The sequence below is a fragment of the Scylla paramamosain genome, chromosome 13 (genome assembly GCF_035594125.1).
Source record: "Scylla paramamosain isolate STU-SP2022 chromosome 13, ASM3559412v1, whole genome shotgun sequence".
Classification (NCBI taxonomy): Eukaryota; Metazoa; Arthropoda; class Malacostraca; order Decapoda; family Portunidae; genus Scylla; species Scylla paramamosain.
Genome location: NC_087163.1, coordinates 11485949 through 11509632, shown reverse-complemented (window position 1 = coordinate 11509632; position 23684 = coordinate 11485949).

Here is a 23684-nt window from a genome sequence, read left to right as displayed (position 1 = left end):
GGTCGTTTAATTTCCTTATATAAGAGGCAGTTTATGGTTTGGTACATAACGGTCCAAAAAAAAAGCTAAAATCAACTTTTTTGATAATATTCTCTTATCATATAATTGCCTTGAATTTTCCCAGAATTTTGGCATTTCGGTACCTATGAAAATGAATAAAAAAAAAAAAAAAAAATTCCTATTTTTTTATTTTTTTATTTCTTTATTTTTCTAAATAAAGAGTGGATTTTAGGTTTTTGGTACTTAACAAACTTAAAAACACTCATAATATACGTTTCTCGTAATGTCCTTTTCTTTCCAAAACATAAGGTTCTTTGCATGTATTTAAGCGTTTTTATAGATAACACGATCAAAAACACTCAAAATACATGTTTTTGGTAATTTTATTCTGTTTCTCCATAAAGTTTGTTTTACATGCGTTTTAGCGGTTTAGTATATAAGGAGCTCAAAAACACTTAAAGGCATGATCTTGATAAAAATTTATTTTATTCAAATGTAATGTGATTGCCCTGCTTTTTAGTGCTTTATTGTCTATCAGGCTCAAAAACACTCAAAAGACATTATTCTGGTAATGTCATTTTTTTCTCACATAAAGCTGGTTTCGCATGCAATTTGGGGTTTTGGTAACTAAGAATGTGAAAAGCTCTCAAAATACACGCATTTCGTAAGGTTGTTCTGTTTCTCAATTAGGAATGTTATTCATGAGTTTCAGCATTTTGGTATCTAGGAAACTTCTCCATATCCACATGTTTTTGCGTTTTTTACCTTTTGGTTCTTTTGAACTATAAAACACTTATTATACACTTTTCTTGCAATGTCCTTTTATTTCCTAATATAGAGTGCTTTGGATCAATTTTCATGTTATTTGTAGGTAACAAGCTCAAAAAAACTCAAAATATACCTTTTTGGTAATGTTTTTCTATTTTTTTTTATATTAGTTAGTTTGCATCCCTTTTACCGTTTTTCTACGTAAAACACTGAGAAGACACGTTGTCAGTAATTTTGTTTTGAATTCCCATATAGAGTGAGTTCCTTATTTATTTATCGTTTTGGTGCCTAACATTCTGAAAAAAACACTCAAAAAAACACAGATTTCTTTTAAGGTCTTTTAATTTCCTCATATAGGAGGCTTTGCATGCAATTTAGGGTTTGGTATATAACAGTCCGAAAAAAAAGCTAAAATTAACTTTTTTTATAATTTTCTTTTATCATATTATAGCCCGGAATTTTGCCAAAATTTTGGCATCTTGGTACCTATGAAGATGAACAACAAAAAAAGAAAAAATCCAATTTTTTTATTTTTTATTTATTTATTTTTCTAAATAAAGAGTGTTATTTGTGGGTTTTAGCTTTTTGGTACTTAAGGAACTAAAAAACACTCATAATACATATTTCTCGTAATGTCCTTTCGTTTCCCAAACATAAGGTTCTTTGGATGTATTTAAGCGTTTTAATAGATAACATGATCAAAAACACTCAAAATACATGTTTTTGGTAATGTTATTGTGTTTGTACATAAAAGGTGTTTTGCATGCGTTTTAGCGTTTTGGTATGCAATGAGCTCAAAACACCTAAAGGCAAGTTCTTGGTAAAAGTTGGTTTATATTCCTATGTAATGTGATTCCACTGCTTTTTAGTGGTTTATTGCCTAACACGCTCAAAAACACTCGAAAGACATTTTCTGGTAATATTATTTTTTTCCCACATCAAGCTAGTTTCGCATGGAATTTGGGGTTTTTGGTAACTAAGAATGTGAAAAACACTCAAAATACAGGCATTTAGTAAGGTTGTTCTGTTTCATAATTAAAAGTGTTATTCATGAGTTTCAGCATTTTGGTATGTAAGAAACTTCTCTAATACACACATTTGGTAAGGTAGTTCTGTTTCTCAATTAAAAGTGTTATTCATGAGTTTCAGCATTTTGGTATATAATAAACTTCATTATGTACACGAATTTTTGAGTTTTTTGCCTTGTGGTTCTTGTGAAACTATAAAACACTCATTATACACGTTTCTCGTAATGTCCTTTTTTTTCCTAATATAGAGTGCGTTTCATCCATTTTCGCATTTTTTTGTAGGTAACAAGCTCAAAAACACATCAAAATATATCTTTTTTGTAATGGTATTCTATTTCTTCATATTGGTTGGTTTGCATCCGTTTTAGCGTTTTCTCCGTAAATCACTGAAAAGACACGTTATCAGTAATATTATTGAAATTGCTGAAAAAAACACTCATAAGACAGGTTTCTGGTAAAGTCGAGTAATTTCTCCAGCTAAAGCTAAAGCATAAAGCTAAAATTATTTTTTCATAATGATTTTTTTTTACAAAATTTCCCTGAATTTTTCCAGATTTTTGGTATCTCGGTACCTATGAAGATGAATAAGAAATTTTTTTTCTCTCTCTATAAAGTGTTATTTGTGACTTTTAGCTTTTTGGTAGTTAAGGAACTTAAAAACATTCATAATACACGATTTTCGTTATGTCCTTTTCTTATACAAACATAGGGTTCTTTACATGTATTTAAGCGTTTTTAATGGTAACATGATCAAAAACACTCAAAATACATATTTATGGTAATGTTATTCTCTTTCTCCATAAAGGGTGTTTTACATGCATTTTAGCGTTTTGGTATGTAAGGAGTTAAAAAACACTTAAAGGCAAGTTCTTCGTAAAAGTTGGTTTTATTCCCAAGTGATGTGATTGTTCTGCTTTTTCGTGCTTTGTTGTATATCACGCTCAAAAACACTCAAAAGACATTTTTCTGGTAATGTCATTTTTTTTTTTTTGTTTGTAATGTTTGGTACATAACAGTCCGAAAAAAAAAACTAAATATAACTTTTTTGATAATGATCTTATTTCACATAATTTCCTGAATTTTGCCCAAAATTTGGCATTTCGGTACCTGTGAATATGAATTCGAAAGAAAAAAAATATTGTATTTTTTTTTTATTTATTGTTTCTCAATAAAGAGTGTTATTTGTGGCTTTTACCTTTTTGGTAATTAATGAACTTAAAAACACTCATAATACACGTTTCTCGTAATCTCCTTTCATTTCCCAAAAATAGTGTTCTTTGCATGTATTTAAGCGTTTTTATTAGTAACATGATCAAAAACACTCAAAATACATATTTTTTGGTAATGTTATTCTGTTTAACCATAAAGAGTGTTTTGCATGCGTTTTAGTGTTTTGGTATATAAGGAGCTCAAAAATACTTAAAGGCAAGTTCTTGGTAAAAATGCGTTTTCCTTCAATGCAATGTGATTGCCCTCCTTTTTAGTGCTTTATTGCCTATCACGCTCAAAAACACTCAAAAGACATTTTTCTGGTAAAGTCTTTTTTTTTTCCCACAAATCTATTTTCGCATGCAATTTCGATTTTAGTAACTAAGAATATGAAAAGCACTCAAAATACACGCATTTGTTAAGGTTGTTCTGTTTCTCAATTAAGAGTGTTATACATGAGTTTTAGCATTTTTGTATCTAGGAAACCTCTCCATATACACGAGATTTTGCATTTTTTGCCTTTTGGTTCTTTTGAACTATAAAACACTCACTATACACTTTTCTTGCAATGTCCTTTTGTTTCCCAATATAGAGTGCTTTGCATCAATTTTCGCGTATTTTGTAGGTAACAAGCTGAAAAACACTCAAAATATATCTTTTCAGTAACGTTTTTCAATTTCTTGATATGGTTGCTTTGCATCCGTTTTAGCGTTTTTCTACGTAAAACACTGAAAAGACACGTTTTAAGTAACTTTGTTTTGGATTTCCATATAGAGTGAGTTCCTTATTATTTATCGTTTTACTGCCTAGCATGGTAAAAAAAAAAACACTCAAAACACAGATTTCTGGTAAGGTCGTTTAATTTCCTATTATAGGAGGCTTTGCATGCACTTTAGGGTTTGGTACATAACAGTCCGAAAAAAAAAGCTGAAATTAACTTTTTTGATAATATTCTTTTATTGCCAGAATTTTGGCATCTCGGTACCTATGAATATGAATAACAAAAAATAAATAAATAAAATAAATATTCCTATTTTTTTTTTTTTTTTTCTAAATAAAGAGTTTTATTTGTGGGTTTTAGCTTTTTGGTACTTAATGAAATTAAAAAAAACACTAATAATACAATTTCCTCGTAATGTCCTTTTGTTTCCCAAACATAATGTTCTTTGCATGTATTTAAGCGTTTTTATAGATAACATGATCAAAAACATTCAAAATACAATTTTTTGGTAATGTTGTTCTGTTTCTCCATAAAGTTTGTTTTGCATGCGTTTTAGCGGTTTGGTATATAAGGAGATCAAAAACACTTAAACGCAAGTTTTTCGTATAAATTGGTGTTATTCCAATGTAATATAATTGCCCTGCTTTTTAGTGCTTTATTGCCTATCACGCTCAGAAACACTTAAAAGACACTTTTCTGGTAATGTCATTTTTTTTCTCACATAAAGGTTGTTTAGCATGCAATTTGGGGTTTTGGTAACTAAGAATGTGAAAAGCACTCAAAATACACACATTTAGTAAGGTTGTTCTGTTTCATAATTAAGAGTGTTATTCATGAGTTTCAGCATTTTGGTATCTAGGAACCTTCTCCATATACACGAGTTTTTGTGTTTTTTGCCTTTTGGTTCTTTTGAACTATAAAAAAAAAAAACTTATTATATACTTTTCTTGCAAAGTCCTTTTGTTTTCTAATATAGAGTGCTTTGCATCAATTTTCGCGTTTATTGTAGGTAACAAGCTCAAAAACACTCAAAATATACCTTTTTGGTAATGTTTTTCTATTTCTTGATATTGGTTGGTTTGCATCCGTTTTAGCGTTTTTTCTACGTAAAACACATAAAAAACACGTTTTCAGCAATTTTGTTTTGGATTCTCATATAGAGTGAGTTCCTTATTATTTATCGTTTTGATGCCTAACATGCTGAAAAACACTCAAAAAACAGATTTCTGTTAAGATCGTTTAATTTCCTCATATAGGAGTCTTTGGATGCACTTTAGGGTTTGGTACATAACAGTCCGAAAAAAGCTAAAACTAACTTTTTTGATCATTTTCTTTTATCATATAATAGTCTTGAATTTTCCCAGAATTTTCGCATCTCGGTACATATGAAGATGAATAACAAAAAAAAAAAAATCCTATTTTTTCATTTTCTTACTTTTTTTTCTAAATAAAGAGTGTTATTTGTGGGTTTTAGCTTTTTGGTACTTAAGGAAATTAAAAACACCTATAATACACATTTCTCGTAGTGTCCTTTCGTTCCGCAAACATAAGGTTCTTTGCAAGTATTTGAGCGTTTTTATAGATAACATGATCAAAAACACTCAAAATATATGTTTTTGGTAATCTTATTTTGTTTCTCCATAAAAGGTGTTTTGCATGCATTTTAGCGTTTTGGTATGTAATGAGCTCAAAAACACTTAAAGGCAAGTTCTTGGTAAAAGTTGTTTTTATTCCCATGTAATGTGATTGCCCTGCTTTTTAGTGCTTTATTGCCTAACACGCTCAAAAACACTCAAAAGACACTTTTCTGGTAATATCATTTGTTTTCCCACATAAAGCTAGTTTTGCATGGAATTTGGGGTTTTGGTAATTAAGAATGTGAAAAAAAACTCAAAACACAGGGATTTAGTAAGGTTTTTCTATTTCTTAATTAAAAGTGTTATTCATGATTTTCAGCATTTTGGTATGTAAGAAACTTTTCTAATACACACATATGGTAAGGTTTTTCTTTTTCAAAATTAAAAGTGTTATTCATGAGTTTCAACTTTTTGGTATGTCAGAAACTTCTTTATGTACACGAGTTTTTGAGTTTTTTACCTTGTGGTTCTTCTCAAACTATAAAACACTCATACACGTTTTTCGTAATGTCCTTTTCTTTGCCAATATACTCGTAAAGTAATTTCCATCCATTTTTGCATTTTTTGTAGGTAACAAGCTCAAAAACACATCAAAATATATATTTTTGGTAATGTTATTCTATTTCTTCATATTGGTTGCTTTACATCCGTTTTAGCGTTTCTCTTCGTAAATCACTGAAAGACACGTTTTCAGTAATATTTTTGAAGTTGCTGAAAAACACTCAAAAGACAGGTTTCTGGTAAAGTCATGTAATTTCCCCATATACGAGGATTTTCCTGCACTTCAAGGTTTGTACATAACTCCGGAAAAAAATCTAATATTATTTTTTTATGATGTTTTTTTTTTTATAAAATTTCCATGAATTTTGCCAGAATTTTGGCATCTCGGTACCTATGAAGATGAATAACAAAAAAAAAATCTCTCTATAAAGAGTTTTTTATGGTACTTAAGGAACTTAAAAACACTCATAGTACACGATTTTCGTAATGTCCTTTTGTTATACAAACATAGGGTTCCTTACATGTATTTAAGCGTTTTTATAGGTTACATGATCAAAAACACTCAAAATACATGTTTTTCGTAATGTTATTCTGTTTCTCCATAAAGGGTGTTTTGCATGCGTTTTAGCGATTTGGTATGTAAGGAGTTAAAAAACACTTAAAGGCAAGTTCTTCGTAAAAGTTGGTTTTATTCCCATGTAATGTGATTGTTGTGCTTTTTAGTGCTTTGTTGCATATCACGCTCAAAAACACTAAAAAGACCCTTTTTTGGTAGTCATTTTTTTTTCCCACATGAAGGTAGTTTCGCATGTAATTTGGCATTTTCGTAACTAAGAATGTGAAAAACACTCAAAATACACAATTTGTTAAGGTAGTTCTGTTTATCGATTAAAAGTGTTATTCATGCATTTCATCTTTTTTTTTCTATGTAAGAAATTTCTCTATATACACGAGTTTTTGCGTTTATTGCCTTGTGGTTCTTTTAAAACTATAAAACACTCATTATGCACGTTTCTCGTAATGTCCTTTTGTTTCCTAATATAGAGTGCTTTACATCCATTTTTGCATTTTTTTATAGGTAACAAGCTCAAAAACACTCAAAATATATCTTTTTGGTAATGTTATTCTATTTCTTCATATAGGTTGGTTTGCATCCGCTTTAACGTTTTTCTACGTAAAACACTGAAAAGACACGTTTTCAGTCATTTTCTTTTGGATTCACATATTGACTGACTTCCATATTATTTATCGTTTTGGTGCCTAACATGCTGAAAAACACTGAAAAGACAGGTTTCTGGTAAAGTCGTTTAACTTCCCTATATAGGTGGCTTTGCAAGCACTTTAGGGTTTGGTACATAACAATCCGAAAAAAAAACTATAATTAACTTTTTTGTTAATGTACTTTTTTCCAAATAAATTCCCTAATTTTTGGCAGAATTTTGGCATCTCAGTACCTATGAAGATAAATTTTAAAAAATCCTATTTTTTTTTATTTTTTTGTTTATTATTTTTTTTTCTAAATAAAGAGTGTTATTTGTGGGTTTTATCTTTTCGGTACTGAAGGAACTTAAAAACACTCATAATACACGTTTCTCGTAATGTCCTTTCGTTTCCCAAACATAAGGTTCTTTGCATGTATTTAAGCGTTTTTATAGATAACATGATCAAAAACACTCAAAATACATGGATTTGGTAATATTATTCTGTTTCTCCATCAAATGTATTTTGCATGCGTTTTAGCGTTTTGGTATGTAAGGAGCTCAAAAAACACTTAATGGCAAGTTCTTGGTAAAATTTGGTTTTATTCCCATGTAATGTGATTGCCCTTCCTTTTAGTGCTTTATTGCGCAACACGTTCAAAAACACTCAAAAGACATGCAAGGCCTCGCATATGAGGAAATTAAAGACCTTACCAGAAATCTGTCTTTTGAGTGTTTTTCAGCATGTTAGGCATCAAAACGATAAGTAATAAGGAACTCACTCTATGTGGGAATCCAAAAGAAAATTACTGAAAACGTGTCTTCTCAGTGTTTTACGTTGAAAAACGCTAAAACTGATGCAAACCAACCAGAAGCAGAAAAACATTACCAGAAATGTATATCTTGAGTGTTTTCAGCTTATCTACAAAAAAACGCAAAAATTGATACAAAGCACTCTATACTGGGAAACAAAGGGACATTGCAAGAAAAGTGTATAATGAATGTTTTATAGTTCAAAAAAACTACAAGGCAAAAAACGCAAAAACTCGCGTATATGGAAAATTTTTCTAGATACCAAAATGCTGAAACTCATGAATAACACTATTAATTGAGAAACAGAACAACCTTACTAAATGCGTGTCCAAAACACTAAAAGGCAAGTTCTTTTTTTTTATGTAACAAGCTCAAAAACACACAAAATATACTTTTCTGATAATGTTATTCTATTTTTTCATATTAGTTGGTTTGCATCCGTTTTAGCATTTTTGTACGTAAATCTTTTAAAAGACACGTTTTCAAGCGGAAAAACACTCAAAAAAGATAGGTTTCTTTTCTTGTAAAGTCGTTAAATTTTCCCAAATAGGTGGCTTTGGATACACTTTATGGTTTGGTACATAACTCCGAAAAAAAGGTAAAATTAACTTTTTCCACATAATTTTTCCACATAATTTCCTTGAATTTTGGCAGAATTTTGGCGTCTTGGTACCTATGAACATCAATAACAAAAAAATAAAAATGCTATTATTTTATTTATTTATTTTTTTTTCTCTATAAAGAGTGTTATTTGTAGGTTTTAACGTTTTGGTACTTAAAGAACTTCAAAACATTCATAATACACATTTCTCGTAATGTCCTTTCCTTTCCCAAATATAGGGATCTTTGCATGTATTTAAGCGTTTTTATAGGTAATATGATAAAAAACACTCAAAAACACTTGTTTTTGGTAATGTTATTCTGCTTCTGCATAAAGGAGTGTTTTGCATGCGTTTTAGCGATTTGGTATGTAAGGAGCTGAAAAACACTTCAAGGCAAGTTCTTGGTAAAAGTTGGTTTTATTCCAATGTAATATGATTGCCTTGCTTTTTAGTGCTTTATTGCCTAACACGCTCAAAAAACACTCAAAAGACACTTCTGGTAATGTTATTTTTTTCCCACATAAAGCTACTTTCGCATGCTATTTGGGGTTTTGCTAACTAAGAATGTGAAAAAAACACTCAAAATACACGCATTTGGTAATGTTCTGTTTCCCAATTAAGATTGTTATTCATGAGTTTCAGCATTTTGGTATCTAAGAAACTTCTTTATATACACGAATTTTTGCGTTTTTTGCGTTGTGGTTCTTGTGAACCACAAGTTCTTTTGCCCGAAAAATAATAAGACACTCATTATACACGTTTCTCGTTATGTCCTTTTTTCTCCCAATAAGGAGTGCTTTGCATCCATTTTCGCGTTTTTTGTAGGTAACAAGCTCAAAAACACTTAAAATATACCTTTTTGGTAATGTTATTCTATTTCTTCATATTGGTTGGTTTGCATCCGTTTTAGCGTTTTTCTACGTAAAACACCGAAAAGACACGTTTTCAGTAATTTTGTTTTCGATTCCCAAAGAATTTTGCCAGAATTTTGGCAACTTAGTACCTATGAAGATGAATAACAAAAAAAAAAAAAAAAAAAAAATTATATTATTATTATTTTTTTCTCTATAAAGAGTGTTATTTGTGGGTTTTAGCTTTTTTGGTACTTAAGGAACATAAAAACACTCATAATACATGTTTCTCTTAATGTCCTTTCGTTTCCCAAACCTAAGGTTCTTTGCATGTATTTAAGCGTTTTTATAAATAACATGATCAAAAACACTCAAAATACATGCTTTTGGTAATGTTACTCTGTTTCTCCATAAACGGTGTTTTGCATGCGTTTTAGCGTTTTGGTATGTAAGTAGTTAAAAAACACTTAAAGGCAAGTTCTTCGTAAAAGTTGGTTTTATTCCCATGTAATGTGATTGTTCTGCTTTTTAGTGCTTTGTTGCATATCACGCTCAAAAACACTCAAAAGACACTTTTCTGGTAATATCATTTTTTTTCCCACATAAAGCTAGTTTCGCATGTAAATTGGGATTTTCGTAACTAAGAATGTGAAAAACACTAAAAAAACACACATTTGGTAAGGTAGTTCTGTTTCTCAATTAAAAGTGTTATTCATGCATTTCAGCATTTTGGTATGTAAGAAACTTCTCTATATACACGAGTTTTTTGCGTTTTTTGCCTTGTGGTTTGTGTGAAACTATAAAACACTCATTATACACGTTTCTCGTAATGTTCTTTTGTTTCCCAATATAGAGTGCTTTCCATCCATTTTCGCATTTTTTGTAGGTAACAAGCTGAAAAACACTCAAAATATATCTTTTTGGTAATGTTATTCTATTTCTCCATATTGGTTGGTTTGCATCCGTTTTAGCGTTTTTCTTCGTAAATCACTGAAGAGACACGTTTTCAGTAATATTGTTGAAATTGCTGAAAAAAACACTCATAAGACAGGTTTCTGGTAAAGGTGAGTAATTTCTCCATATAGGTGGCTTTGCATGCACTTCAGGGTTTGGTACATAACTCCGGAAAAATGCTGAAAGTATTTTTTTATAATGATCTTTTTTACAAAATTTCCCTGAATTTTTCCAGAATTTTAGTATCTCGGTACCTATGAAGATGAATAACAATTTTTTTTTCTCTCTCTATAATGTGTTATTTGTGAGTTTTAGCTTTTTGGTACTTAAGGAACTTAAAAACACTCAAAATACACGATTTTCGTAATGTTCTTTTCTTATACAAACATAGGTTTCTTTACATGTATTTAAGCGTTTTTATAGGTAACATGATCAAAAACACTCAGAATACATATTTTTGGTAAAGTTATTCTGTTTCTCCATAAAGGGTGTTTTGCATGCGTTTTAGCGTTTTGGTATGTAAGGAGTTAAAAAACACTTAAAGGCATGTTCTTCGTAAAAGTTGGTTTTATTCCCAAGTGATGTGATTGTTCTGCTTTTTAGTGCTTTGTTGCATATCACGCTGAAAAACACTGAAAAGACATTTTTCTGGTATTGACAATTTTTTTCCCATATGAAGGTAGCTTCGCATGTAATTTGCCAATTTCGTAACTAAGAATGTGAAAAACACTCAAAATACACAATTTAAAAAACACTCAAAATATACCTTTTTGGTAATGTTATTCTATTTCTTCATTTTGGTTGGTTTCCATCCGTTTTAGCATTTTCTACGTAAAACACCGAAAAGACACGTCTTCAGTAATTTTGTTTTGGATTCCCATATAGATTGACTTTCTTGGGTTTTATCGTGTTGGTTCCTAACATGCTGAAAAACACTCATCAGACAGTTTTCTGGCAAAGACGTTTAATTTCCCCATATAGGTAGCTTTCCATGCACTTTAGGGGTTTGGTACATAACAGTCCGAAAAAAAAAGCTAAATTTAACTTTTTTGATAATGTTCTTATTTCATATAATTTTCTGAACTTTGCCCAAATTTTGGCATCTCTTTACCTGTGAAGATGAATAAGAATGAAAAAAAAAAATATTGTATTTTTTTATTTATTTATTTGTTTTTTTCTCAATAAAGAGTGTAATTTGTGGCTATTAGCTTTTCGTACTTAATGAACTTAAAAACACTCATAATACACGTTTTTCGTAATGTCCTTTCATTTCCCAAAAATAGGGTTCTTTGCATGTATTTAAGCGTTTTTATTGGTTACATGATCAAAAACACTGAAAATACATGTTTTTGGTAATGTTATTCTGTTTCATCATAAAGTGTATTTTGCATGCGTTTTAGTGTTTTGGTATATAAGGAGCTCAAAACACTTAAAGGCAAGTTCTTATTAAAAATTGGATTTATTCCAATGTAATGTGATTGCCCTGCTTTTCAGTGCTTCTTTGCCTAACACGCTCAAAAACACTCAAAAGATATTTTTCTGGTAATGTCATTTTTTTCCCACATAAAGCTGGTTTCGCATGCAATTTGGGGTTTTGGTAACTAAGAATGTAAAAAAGCACTCAAAATACACACATTTAGTAAGATTGTTCTGTTTCTCAATTAAGAGTGTTGTTCATGAGTTTCAGCATTTTGGTATCTACGAAACTTCTTCATATACACTAGCTTTTGCATTTTTTGCCTTATGGTTCTTTTGAACTATACGAGTAAAACACTCATTATACACTTTTCATGCAATGTCCCTTTCTTTCCCATTATAGAGTGCTTTGCATCAATTTTCGTGTTTTTTATAGGTAAAAAGCTCAAAAACACTCAAAATATACTTTTTTGGTAATGTTTTTCTATTTCTTTATATTGGTTTGTTTGCATCCGTGTTAGCGTTTTTCTACGTAAAACACTGAGAAGACACGTTTCCAGTAATTTTGTTTTGAATTCCCATATAGAGTGAGTTCCTTATTATTTATTGTTTTGGTGCCTAAGATGCTGAACAACACTCAAAAGAGAGATTTCTGATAAGGTGGTTTAATTTCCTTATATAGGAGGCTTTGTATGCACTTTAAGGTTTGGTATATAAAAAAGCTAAAATTAACTTTTTTGGTAATATTCTTTCATCATATAATTGCCCTGAATTTTCCCAGAATTTTGGCATTTTGGTACCTATGAAGATAAATAAAAAAAATTTTAAAAATCCCATTTCTTTTATTTTTTATTTATTTATTTATTTTTTCTCAATAAAGAGTGTTATTTGTGGGATTTACCTTTTTGGTACTTAAGGTTATTAAAAACACTCATAATACACGTTTCTCGTAATGTCCTTTCGTTTCCCAAACATAAGGTTCTTTGCATGTATTTAGGCGTTTTTATAGATAACGTGATCAAAAACACTCAAAATACAAGGTTTTGGTAATGTTATTCTGTTTCTCCATAAAGTGTGTTTTGCAAGCGTTTTAGCAGTTTGTATAAAAGGAGCTCGAAAACACTTAAAGGCAAGTTCTTGGTAAAAAATGGTTTTATTCCAATATAATGTGATTGTCCTGCTTTTGAGTACTTTATTACCTATCACGTTTTAAAACATTCAAAAGATAATTTTCTGGTAAAGTCATTTTTTTCCCCAAAAAATTATTTTCGCATGTAATTTGGGGTTTTTGGTATCTAAGAGTGTGGAAAGCACTCAAAATACACGCATTTAGTAAGGTTGTTCTGTTTCTCAATTAAGAGTGTTATTCATGAGTTTCAGCATTTTGGTGTGTAGGAAATCTCTCCATATAGACGAGTTTTTGCGTTGTTTGCTTTGTGGTCCTTTTGAACTATAAAACACTCATTATACACTTTTCTTGCAATGTCCTTTTCTTTCCCAATATAGAGTGGTTTGCATCAATTTTCGCGTTTTTGTAGGTAAAAAGCTCAAAAACACTCAAAATATACATTTTTGGTAACGTTTTTCTATTTATTGATATTGGTTAGTTTGCATCCGTTTTAACGTTTTTCTACGTAAAACACTGAGAAGACACGTTTTTAGTAACTTTGTTTTGGATTCCCATATAGAGTGAGATCCTTATTATTTATCGTTTTGGTGCCTAACATGCTAAATAATCACACAAAACACAGATTTCTGGTAAGGTCGTTTAATTTCCTCATATTGGAGGCTTTGCATGCACTTTATGGTTTGGTACATAACAATCCAAAAAAAAAAAGCTGAAATTAACTTTTTTGATAATATTCTTTTATCACATAATTGCCCTGAATTTTTCCAGAATTTTGGCATCTCGGTACCTATGAAGATGAATAACAAAAAAAAAATCCTATTTATTTTATTTTTTTATTTTTTTATTTTCTAAATAAAGAGTGTTATTTGTGAGTTTTAGCTTTTTGGTACTTAACGAACTTATAAAAACATTCATAATACACGTTTCTCGTAATGTCCTTTTGTTTCCCAAACATAATGTTCTTTGCATGTACTTAAGCGTTTTTATAGATAACATGATCAAAAACACTCAAAATACATGTTTTGGTAATGTTATTCTGTTTCTCCATAAAGTTTGTTTTTCATGCGTTTTAGCGGTTTGGTATATAAGGGGTTAAAAAACACTTAAAGGCAAATTCTTCGTACAAATTGGTTTTATTCTCATGTAATGTGATCGTTCTGCTTTTTAGTGCTTTGTTGCATATCACGCTCAAAAACACTCAAAAGACACTTTTCTGGTAATGTCATTTTTTTCCCAAATGAAGCTAGCTTCGCATGTTATTTGGCATTTTTGTGACTAAGAATGTGAAAAACACTTAAAATACACAATTTGGTAAGGTAGTTCTGTTTAAGGTAGTAAGGTAGTTCTGTTCTGTTTAAAAGTGTTATTCATGCGTTTCATCATTTTGGTATGTAAAAATTTCTCTATATACACGAGTTTTTACGTTTATTGCCTTGTGGTTCTTTTAAAACTATAAAACACTCATTATACACGTTTCTCGTAATGTCCTTTTGTTTCCTAATATAGAGTGCTTTACATCCATTTTTGCATTTTTTGTAGGTAACAAGTTCAAAAACACTCAAAAAATATCTTTTTGGTAATGTTATTCTATTTCTTCATATTGGATGTTTTTTTTTTTTTTTATGTAAGAAGGACACCACCCAAGGGCAACAAAAATCCAATAAAAAAAAATGCCCACTGAAACGCCAGTCCCACAAAAGGGTCAAAGCAGTGGTCAAAAATTGGTGGACAAGTGTCCCGAAACCTCCCTCTTGAAGGAATTCAAGTCACAGGAAGGTGGAAACACAGAAGAAGGCAGGGAGCTCCAGAGCTCACCAGAGAAAGGGACGAACGATTGAGAACACTGGTCAACTCTTGCGCCAGAGAGGTGGACAGAACAGGGGTGAGAGAAAGAAGAAAGTCCCGCGCAGCGAGGCCGCGGAAGGAGGGGAGGCATGCAGCCAGCAAGATCAGAAGAGCAGCTGGCACGAAAACAGCGGCAGAAGACAGCTACACACGCAACACCGCGGCGGTGAGAGAGGGGCCGAAGACAGCCAGCTAGAGGAGAGGAGTTGATGAGACGAAAAGCCCTTGATTCCACCCCGCCCAGAAGAGCAGCACGAGTGGAACCCCCCCAGACACGCGAAGCACACTCCATACATGGACGGACAAGGCCCCTGCACAGAGCCAGCAGCTGGGGGGGCGAGAGAAACTGGCGGAGACGTCTCAGAACACCCAACTTCACAGAAGCTGCCTTAGCTAGAGATGAGATGCGAAGTTTCCAGTTCAGACCACAAGCAAAAGACAGACCGAGGACGCCCAACGCAGAAGAGGGTGACAGCCGAGTGTCACTGAAGAAGAGGCACCAAAACGATAAATAATAAGGAACTCACTCTATGTGGGAATCCAAAAGAAAATTACTGAAAACGTGTCTTCTCAGTGTTTTACGTAGAAAACATTGCGAGAAAAATGTAAATTGAATGTTTTATAATTCAAAAAATCCACAAGGCAAAAAACGCAAAAACTCGTGTAAATGCTGAAACTCATGAATAACACTCTTAATTGAGAAACAGACCAAACATACTAAATGCGTGTCAAAAACACTAAAAGGCAAGTTCTTCGTAAAAGTTGGTTTTATTCCCATGTAATGTGATTGCCCTGCTTTTTAGTGCTTTATTGCCTAACACACTCAAAGACACTTTTCTGGTAATGTCATTTTTTTCCCACATAAAGCTAGTTTCGCATGGAATTTGGGGTTTTGGTAACTAAGAATGTAAAAAAACACTCAAAATACACGCATTTAGTAAGATTGTTCTGTTTCTTGATTAAGAGTGTTCATGAGTTTCAGTATTTTGGTATCTTAGAAACTTCTCCATACAGTCGAATTTTTGCGTTTTTTGCCTTGTGATTCTGGTGAACTATAAAACACTCATTATACACGTTTCTCATTATGTCCTTTTTTTTCCTTATATAGAGTGCTTTGTATCCATTTTCGAGTTTCTTTTTATGTAACAAGCTCAAAAACACACAAAATATACTTTTTTGGTAATGTTATTCTATTCCTTCATATTGGTTGGTTTGCCTCCGTTTTAGCGTTTTTCTACGTAAATCTTTTAAAAGACACGTTTCCAGTAATTTCGTTTTGGATTTCCATATAGAGTGACTTTCATATTATTTATCGTTTTGGTGCCTAACATGCTTTTTGATGCCTTTTGCTTCCCAATATAGAGTGCTTTCCATCCATTTTCGCGTTTTTTGTAGGTAACAATTTCAAAAACACTCAAAATATACCTTTTTGTTAATGTTATTCTATTTCTTCATTTTCATTAGTTTGCATCCGTTTTAGCGTTTTGTACGTAAAACACCGAAAAGACACATTTTCAGTAATTTTGTTTTGGATTCCCATATAGATTGACTTCCTTGGGTTTTATCATGTTGGTTCCTAACATGCTGAAAAACACTCATAAGACAGTTTTCTGGCAAACACGTTTAATTTCCCCATATAGGTGGCTTTGCATGCACTTTAGGGGTTTGGTACATAACAGTTCGAAAAAAAAAAAGAAGCTAAATTTAACTTTTTTGATAATGTTTTTATTTCACATAATTTTCTGAAATTTGCCCGAATTTTGGCATTTCGGTACCTGTGAAGATGAATAAGAAAGAAAAAAAATATTGTATTTTTTATTTATTTATTTATTGTTTCTCAATAAAGAGTTATTTGTGGCTTTTAGCTTTTTGGTAATTAATGAACTTAAAAAACATTCATAATACTCGTTTCTCGTAATCTCCTTTCGTTTCCCAAAAATAATGTTCTTTGCATTTATTTAAGCGTTTTTATTGGTAACATGATCAAAAACACTCAAAATACATGTTTTTGGTAATGTTATTCTGTTTCACCATAAAGAGTGTTTTGCATGCGTTTTAGTGTTTTGGTATATAAGGAGCTCAAAAACACATAAATGCAAGTTCTTGGTAAAAATTCGTTTTCCTCCAATGTAATGTGATTGTCCTCCTTTTTAGTGCTTTATTTTCTATCACTCTAAAAAACACTCAAAAGACACTTTTCTGGTAAAGTGTTCTTTTTTTCCCACAAATCTATTTTCGCATGCAATTTTGGGTTTTGATAAGAATGTGAAAAGCAATCAAAATACATGCATTTATTAAGGCTGTTCTGTTTCTCAATTAGGAATGTTATTCATGAGTTTTAGCATTTTTGTATCTAGGAAACCTCTCCATATACACGAGATTTTGTGTTTTTTGCCTTGCGGTTCTTTTGAACTATAAAACACTCATTATACACTTTTCTTGCAATGTCCTTTTCTTTCCCAATATAGAGTGCTTTGCATCAATTTTCGCGTTTTTTGTAGGTAACATGCTCAAAAACACTCAAAATATACCTTTTTAGTAACGTTTTTCTATTTCTTGATATTGGTTGCTTTGCATCCGTTTTAGAGTTTTTCTACGTAAAACACTGAGAAGACACGTTTTCAGTAGCTTTTTTTTGGATTCCCATATAGGGTGAGTTCTTTATTATTTATCGTTTTGGTGCCTAACATGCTAAAAAAACACTCAAAACACATATTTCTTGTAAGGTCGTTTAATTTCCTCATATAGGAGTCTTTGCATGCACTTTAAGGTTTGGTACATAACAGTCCGATAAAAAAAAAAAACGGAAATTAACTTTTTTGATAAAACTCTTTTATCATATGATTGCCCTGAATTTTCCCAGAATTTTGGCATCTCGGTACCTATGAATATGAATATCAAAAAAAAAAAAAAAATTCCTATTTTTTTATATTTTTATTTTATTTTTTTTATTTTCTAAATAAAGTGTTATTGGTGGGTTTTAGCTTTTTGGTACTTAAGGAACTTAAAAAAACACTCATAATACACGTTTCTCGTAATATGCTTTTGTTTCCCAAACATAATGTTCTTTGCATGTAATTAAGCGTTATTATAGATAACAATATCAAAAACACTAAAAATACATGTTTTTGGTAATGTTGTTCTGTTTCTCCATAAAGTTTGTTTTTGTATGCGTTTTAGCGGTTTGGTATATAAGGACCTCAAAAACACTTAAAGGCATTGGTGTTATTCCAATGTAATATGATTGCCCTGCTTTTTAGTGCTTTATTCCCTATCATGCTCAAAAACACATAAAAGACACTTTTCTGGTAATGTCATTTTTTTTCTCACATAAAGGTGGTTTCGCATGCAATTTGGGGTTTTGGTAACTAAGAATGTGAAAAGCACTCAAAATACACGCATTTAGTAAGGTTGTTCTATTTCTCAATTAAGAGTGTTATTCATGAGTTTCAGCATTTTGGTGTCTAGGAACCTTCTCCATATACACGAGTTTTTGTGTTTTTAGCCTTTTGGTTCTTTTGAACTATAAAAACTCATTATACACTTTTCTTGCAAAGTCCTTTTGTTTTTTAATATAGAGTGCTTTGCATCAATTTTCGCGTTTTTTGTAGGTAACAAGCTCAAAAACACTCAAAATATACCTTTTTGGTAATGTTTTTCTTTTTCTTGATATTGGTAGGTTTGCATCCGTTTTCGCGTTTTTCTACGTAAAAGAAAGAAAAAACACGTTTTCAGTAATTTTGTTTTGGATTCTCATATAGAGTGAGTTCCTTATTATTTATCGTTTTGGTGCCTAACATGCTGAAAAACACTCAAAAAACAGATTTCTGGTAAGGTCGTTTAATTTCCTCATATAGGAGTCTTTGGATGCACTTTAGGGTTTGGTACATAACAGTCCGAAAAAAAAGCTAAAATTTACTTTTTTGATAATTTTTTTTTAACATATAATAGTCCTGAATTTTCCCAGAATTTTGGCATCTCGGTACCTATGAAGATGAATAACAAAAAAAAAAAAAAAATCCTATTTTTTTATTTTCTTACTTTTTTTTCTAAATAAAGAGTGTTATTTGTGGGTTTTAGCTTTTTGGTACTTAAGGAACTTAAAAACACTTATAATACACATTTCTCAAAATGTCCTTTCGTTTCTTATGTTTCTTATGTTTCTTATGTTTACATAAGGTTTTTTGCATGTATTTAAGCGTTTTTATAGATAACATGATCAAAAACACTCAAAATATATGTTTTTGGTAATTTTATTTTCTTCCTCCATAAAAGGTGTTTTGCATGCGTTTTAGCGTTTTGGTATGTAATGAGCTCAAAAACACTTAAAGGGAAGTTCTTGGTAAAAGTTGTTATTATTCCCATGTAATGTGATTCCCCTGCTTTTTAGTGCTTTATTGCCTAACACGCTCAAAAACTCTCAAAAGACACTTTTCTGGTAATATCATTTTTTTTTTCCCACATAAAGCTAGTTTTGCATGGAATTTGGGGTTTTGCTAACTAAGAATGTGAAAAAAAAACTCAAAACACAGGGTTTAGTAAGGTTGTTCTATTTCTTAATTAAAAGTGTTATTCATGAGTTTCAGCATTTTGGTATGTAAGAAACTTTTCTAATACACACATTTGGTAAGGTATTTCTGTTTCAAAATTAAAAGTGTTATTAATGAGTTTCAGCTTTTTGGTATGTAAGAACTTCTTTATGTTTTTTTTTTTTTTTTTTTTTTTTTTTTATGTAGGAAGGATACTGGCCAAGGGCAACAAAAATCTAATAAAAAAAATGCCCACTGAAATGCCAGTCCCTAAAAGGGTCAAAGCAGTGGTCAAAAATTGGTGGATAAGTGTGTTGAAACCTCCCTCTTGAAGGAATTCAAGTCATAGGAAGGTGGAAATACAGAAGCAGGCAAGGAGTTCCAGAGTTTACCAGAGAAAGGGATGAATGATTGAGAATACTGGTTAACTCTTGCGTTAGAGAGGTGGACAGAATAGGAGTGAGAGAAAAAAGAAAGTCTTGTGCAGCGAGGCCGCGGAAGGAGGGGAGGCATGCAGTTAGCAAGATCAGAAGAGCAGTTAGCATGAAAATAGCGGTAGAAGACAGCAAGAGATGCAACATTGCGGCGGTGAGAGAGAGGCTGAAGACAGTCAGTTAGAGGAGAGGAGTTGATGAGACGAAAAGCTTTTGATTCCACCCTGTCTAGAACAGCAGTATGAGTGGAACCCCCCCAGACATGTGAAGCATACTCCATACATGGACGGATAAGGCCCTTGTACAGAGTTAGCAGCTGGGGGGGTGAGAAAAACTGGCGGAGACGTCTCAGAACACCTAACTTCATAGAAGCCGTTTTAGCTAGAGATGAGATGTGAAGTTTCCAGTTCAGATTATAAGTAAAGGACAGACCGAGGATGTTCAGTGTAGAAGAGGGGGACAGTTGAGTGTCATTGAAGAAGAGGGGATAGTTGTCTGGAAGATTGTGTCGAGTTGATAGATGGAGGAATTGAGTTTTTGAGGCATTGAACAATACCAAGTTTGCTCTGCCCCAATCAGAAATTTTAGAAAGATCAGAAGTCAGGCGTTCTGTGGCTTCCCTGCGTGATATGTTTACCTCCTGAAGGGTTGGACGTCTATGAAAAGACGTGGAAAAGTGCAGGGTGGTATCATCAGCATAGGAGTGGATAGGACAAGAAGTTTGGTTTAGAAGATCATTAATGAATAATAAGAAGAGAGTGGGTGACAGGACAGAACCCTGAGGAACACCACAGTTAATAGATTTAGGAGAAGAACAGTGACCGTCTACCACAGCAGCAATAGAACGGTCAGAAAGGAAACTTGAGATGAAGTTACAGAGAGAAGGATAGAAACCGTAGGAGGGTAGTTTGGAAATCAAAGCTTTGTGCCAGACTCTATCAAAGGCTTTTGATATGTCCAAGGCAACAGCAAAAGTTTCACCAAAGTCTCTAAAAGAGGATGACCAAGACTCAGTAAGGAAAGCCAGAAGATCACCAGTAGAGCGTCCTTGACGGAACCCATACTGGCGATCAGATAGAAGGTTGTGAAGTGATAGATGTTTAAGAATCTTCCTGTTGAGGATAGATTCAAAAACTTTAGATAAGCAGATGTACACGAGTTTTTGAGTATTTTACCTTGTGGTTCTTGTCAAACAATAAAACACTCATACACGTTTCTCGTAATGTCCTCTTCTTTACCAATATAAAGTGCTTTCCATCAATTTTTGCATTTTTTGTAGGTAACAAGCTCAAAAACACATCAAAATATATCTTTTTTGTAATGTTATTCTTTTTCTTCATATTGGTTGGTTTGCATCCGTTTTAGCGTTTTTCTACGTAAATCACTGAAAAGACACGTTTTAAATAATATTGTTCAGATTGCTGAAAAACACTCAAAAGACAGGTTTCTGGTAAAGTCGTGAAATTTCCCCATATAGGTGGATTTGCATGCACTTGAGAGTTTGTACATAACTCCTGAAAAAAGCTAAAATTATTTTTTTTTATAATGATTTTTTTTTACAAAATTTCCATGAATTTTGCCAGAATTTTGGCATCTCGGTACCTATGAAGATGAATAACAAATTTTTTTTCTCTCTATAAAAAGTTATTTCTGGGTTTAGCTTTTTGGTACTTGAGGAACTTAAAAACACTCATAATACACGATTTTCGTAATATCCTTTCATTTTCCAAACATAGGGTTCTTTGCATGTATTTAGGCATTTTTATAGGTAACATGATCAAAAACACTCAAAATACATGTTTCTGGTAATGTTATTCTATTTCTCCATAAAGGGTGTTTTGCAAGCGTTTTAGCGTTTTGGTATGTAAGAAGCTCAAAAACACGTAAAGGCAGGTTCTTGGTAAAAGTTGGTTTTATTCTCATATAATGTGATTGCCCTCCTTTTTAGTGCTTTAGTGCCTATCACGCTCAAAAACACTCAAAAGATACTTTTTTGGTAATGTCATTTTTTTCCCACATAAAGCTAGTTTCGCATGCAATTTTTGGTTTTGGTAACTAAGAATGTGAAAAGCACTCAAAATACATGCATTTCGTAAGGTTTTTCTGTATTCTTAATTAAGAGTGTTATTTCTGAGTTTCAGCTTTTTTTGTATCTAAGAAACTTCTCCATATACACCGCGTTTTGCGATTTTTGCCTTGTGGCTCTTGTGAAACTATAAAACACTCATTATACACGTTTCTCGTAATGTCCTTTTGTATCCCAATATAGAGTGCTTTCCATCAATTTTCGCGTTTTTTGAAGGTAAGAAGCTCAAAAACACTCAAAATATACCTTTTTGGTAATGTTATTCTATTTCTCCATATTCGTTGGCTTGCATCCAATTTAGCGTTTTTCTACGTAAAACACTGAAAAGACACTTTTTCAGTAATTTTTGTGATGGATTCCGACATTGAGTGATTCCATATTATTTATCGTTTTGGTGGCTAACATGCTGAAAAAAACACAAAAGACAGGTTTCTGGTAAGGTCGTTTAATTTCCCCATATAGGTGGCTTTGCATGCACTTTAGGGTTTGGTACATAACAGTCCGAAAAAAAGCTAAAATTAACTCTTTTTCATAATGTTCTTTTTTCATATAATTTCCCTGAATTTTGGCAGAGTTTTAGCATCTCGGTACCTATGAAGATGAATAAAAAAAAAATCCTATTTTTTTATTTTTTTTATTTTTTTCTCTATAAATAGTGTTATTTGAGGGTTTTAGCTTTTTAGTACTTAAAGAACTTAAAAACACTCATAATACACGTTTCTCGAAATGTCCTTTCGTTTCCCAAACATAAGATTCTTTGCATGTATTTAAGCGTTTTTATAGGTAACATGATCAAAAACATTCAAAATACATGTTTTTGGTAATGTTATTCTGTTTCTAAATAAAGGGTGTTTTGCATGCGTTTTAGCGTTTTGGTATATAAGGAGCTCAAAAACACTTAGAAAATACACTTGGTAAAAGTTGATTTTATTCCCATGTAATGTGATTGCCCTGCTTTTTAGTGCTTTATCGCCTATCATGCAATCACACTTAAAAGACACTTTTCTGGTAATGTCATTTTTTTTCCCACATAAAGCTACTTTCACATAAAATTTGGGGTTTTGGTAACTAAGAATGTGAAAAACACTCAAAATACACGCATTTGGTAAGGTTGTTCTGTTTCTCAATTAATAGTGTTATTCAGGAGTTTCACCATTTTGGTATCTAAGAAACTTCTCCATATATACGAGTTTTTGCGTTTTTTGCCTTGTGCTTCTTGAAAATCTATAAAACATTCATTATACACGTTTCTCGTAATGTCCTTTTGTTAACCAATATAGAGAGCTTTCCATCCATTTTCGCGTTTTTTTTTTTTTTTTTTGTAAAAAGCTCAAAAATACTCAAAACATACCTTTTTGGTAAACTTATTCTATTTTTTCATGTTGGCTGGTTTGCATCCATTTCAGCATTTTTCTACTTAAAACACGGAAAAGACACGTTTTCAGTAATTTGTTTTGGATTCCCAAATAGAATGAATTCCATATTGTTAATTGTTTTGGTGACTAACATGCTGAAAAACACTAGAAACACAGGTTTCTCGTAAAGTCGTTTAATCTCCCCATATAGTTGGCTTTGCATGCACTTTAGGGTTTTGCGCATAACAGTCCGAAAAAAAAGCTAAAATTAACTTTTTTGATAATGTACATTTTTCATATGATTTCCCTGAATTTTGCCAGAATTTTGTGATCTCGGTACCTATGAAGAAGAATAACAAAAAAAAAATCCTATTTGTTTATTTACTTTTTTCTTCTCTATAAAGAGGTTTTAGCTTTTTGGTACTTATGGAACTTAAAAAGACTCATAATACACGTTTCTCCTAATGTCCTTTCGTTTCCCAGACATAGGGTTTTTTGCATTTATTAAAGCGTTATTAGAGGTAACATGATCAAAAACTCTCAAAATACATGTTTTTGGTAATGTTAATCTGTTTCTCCATAAAGGGTGTTTTGCATGCGTTTTAGC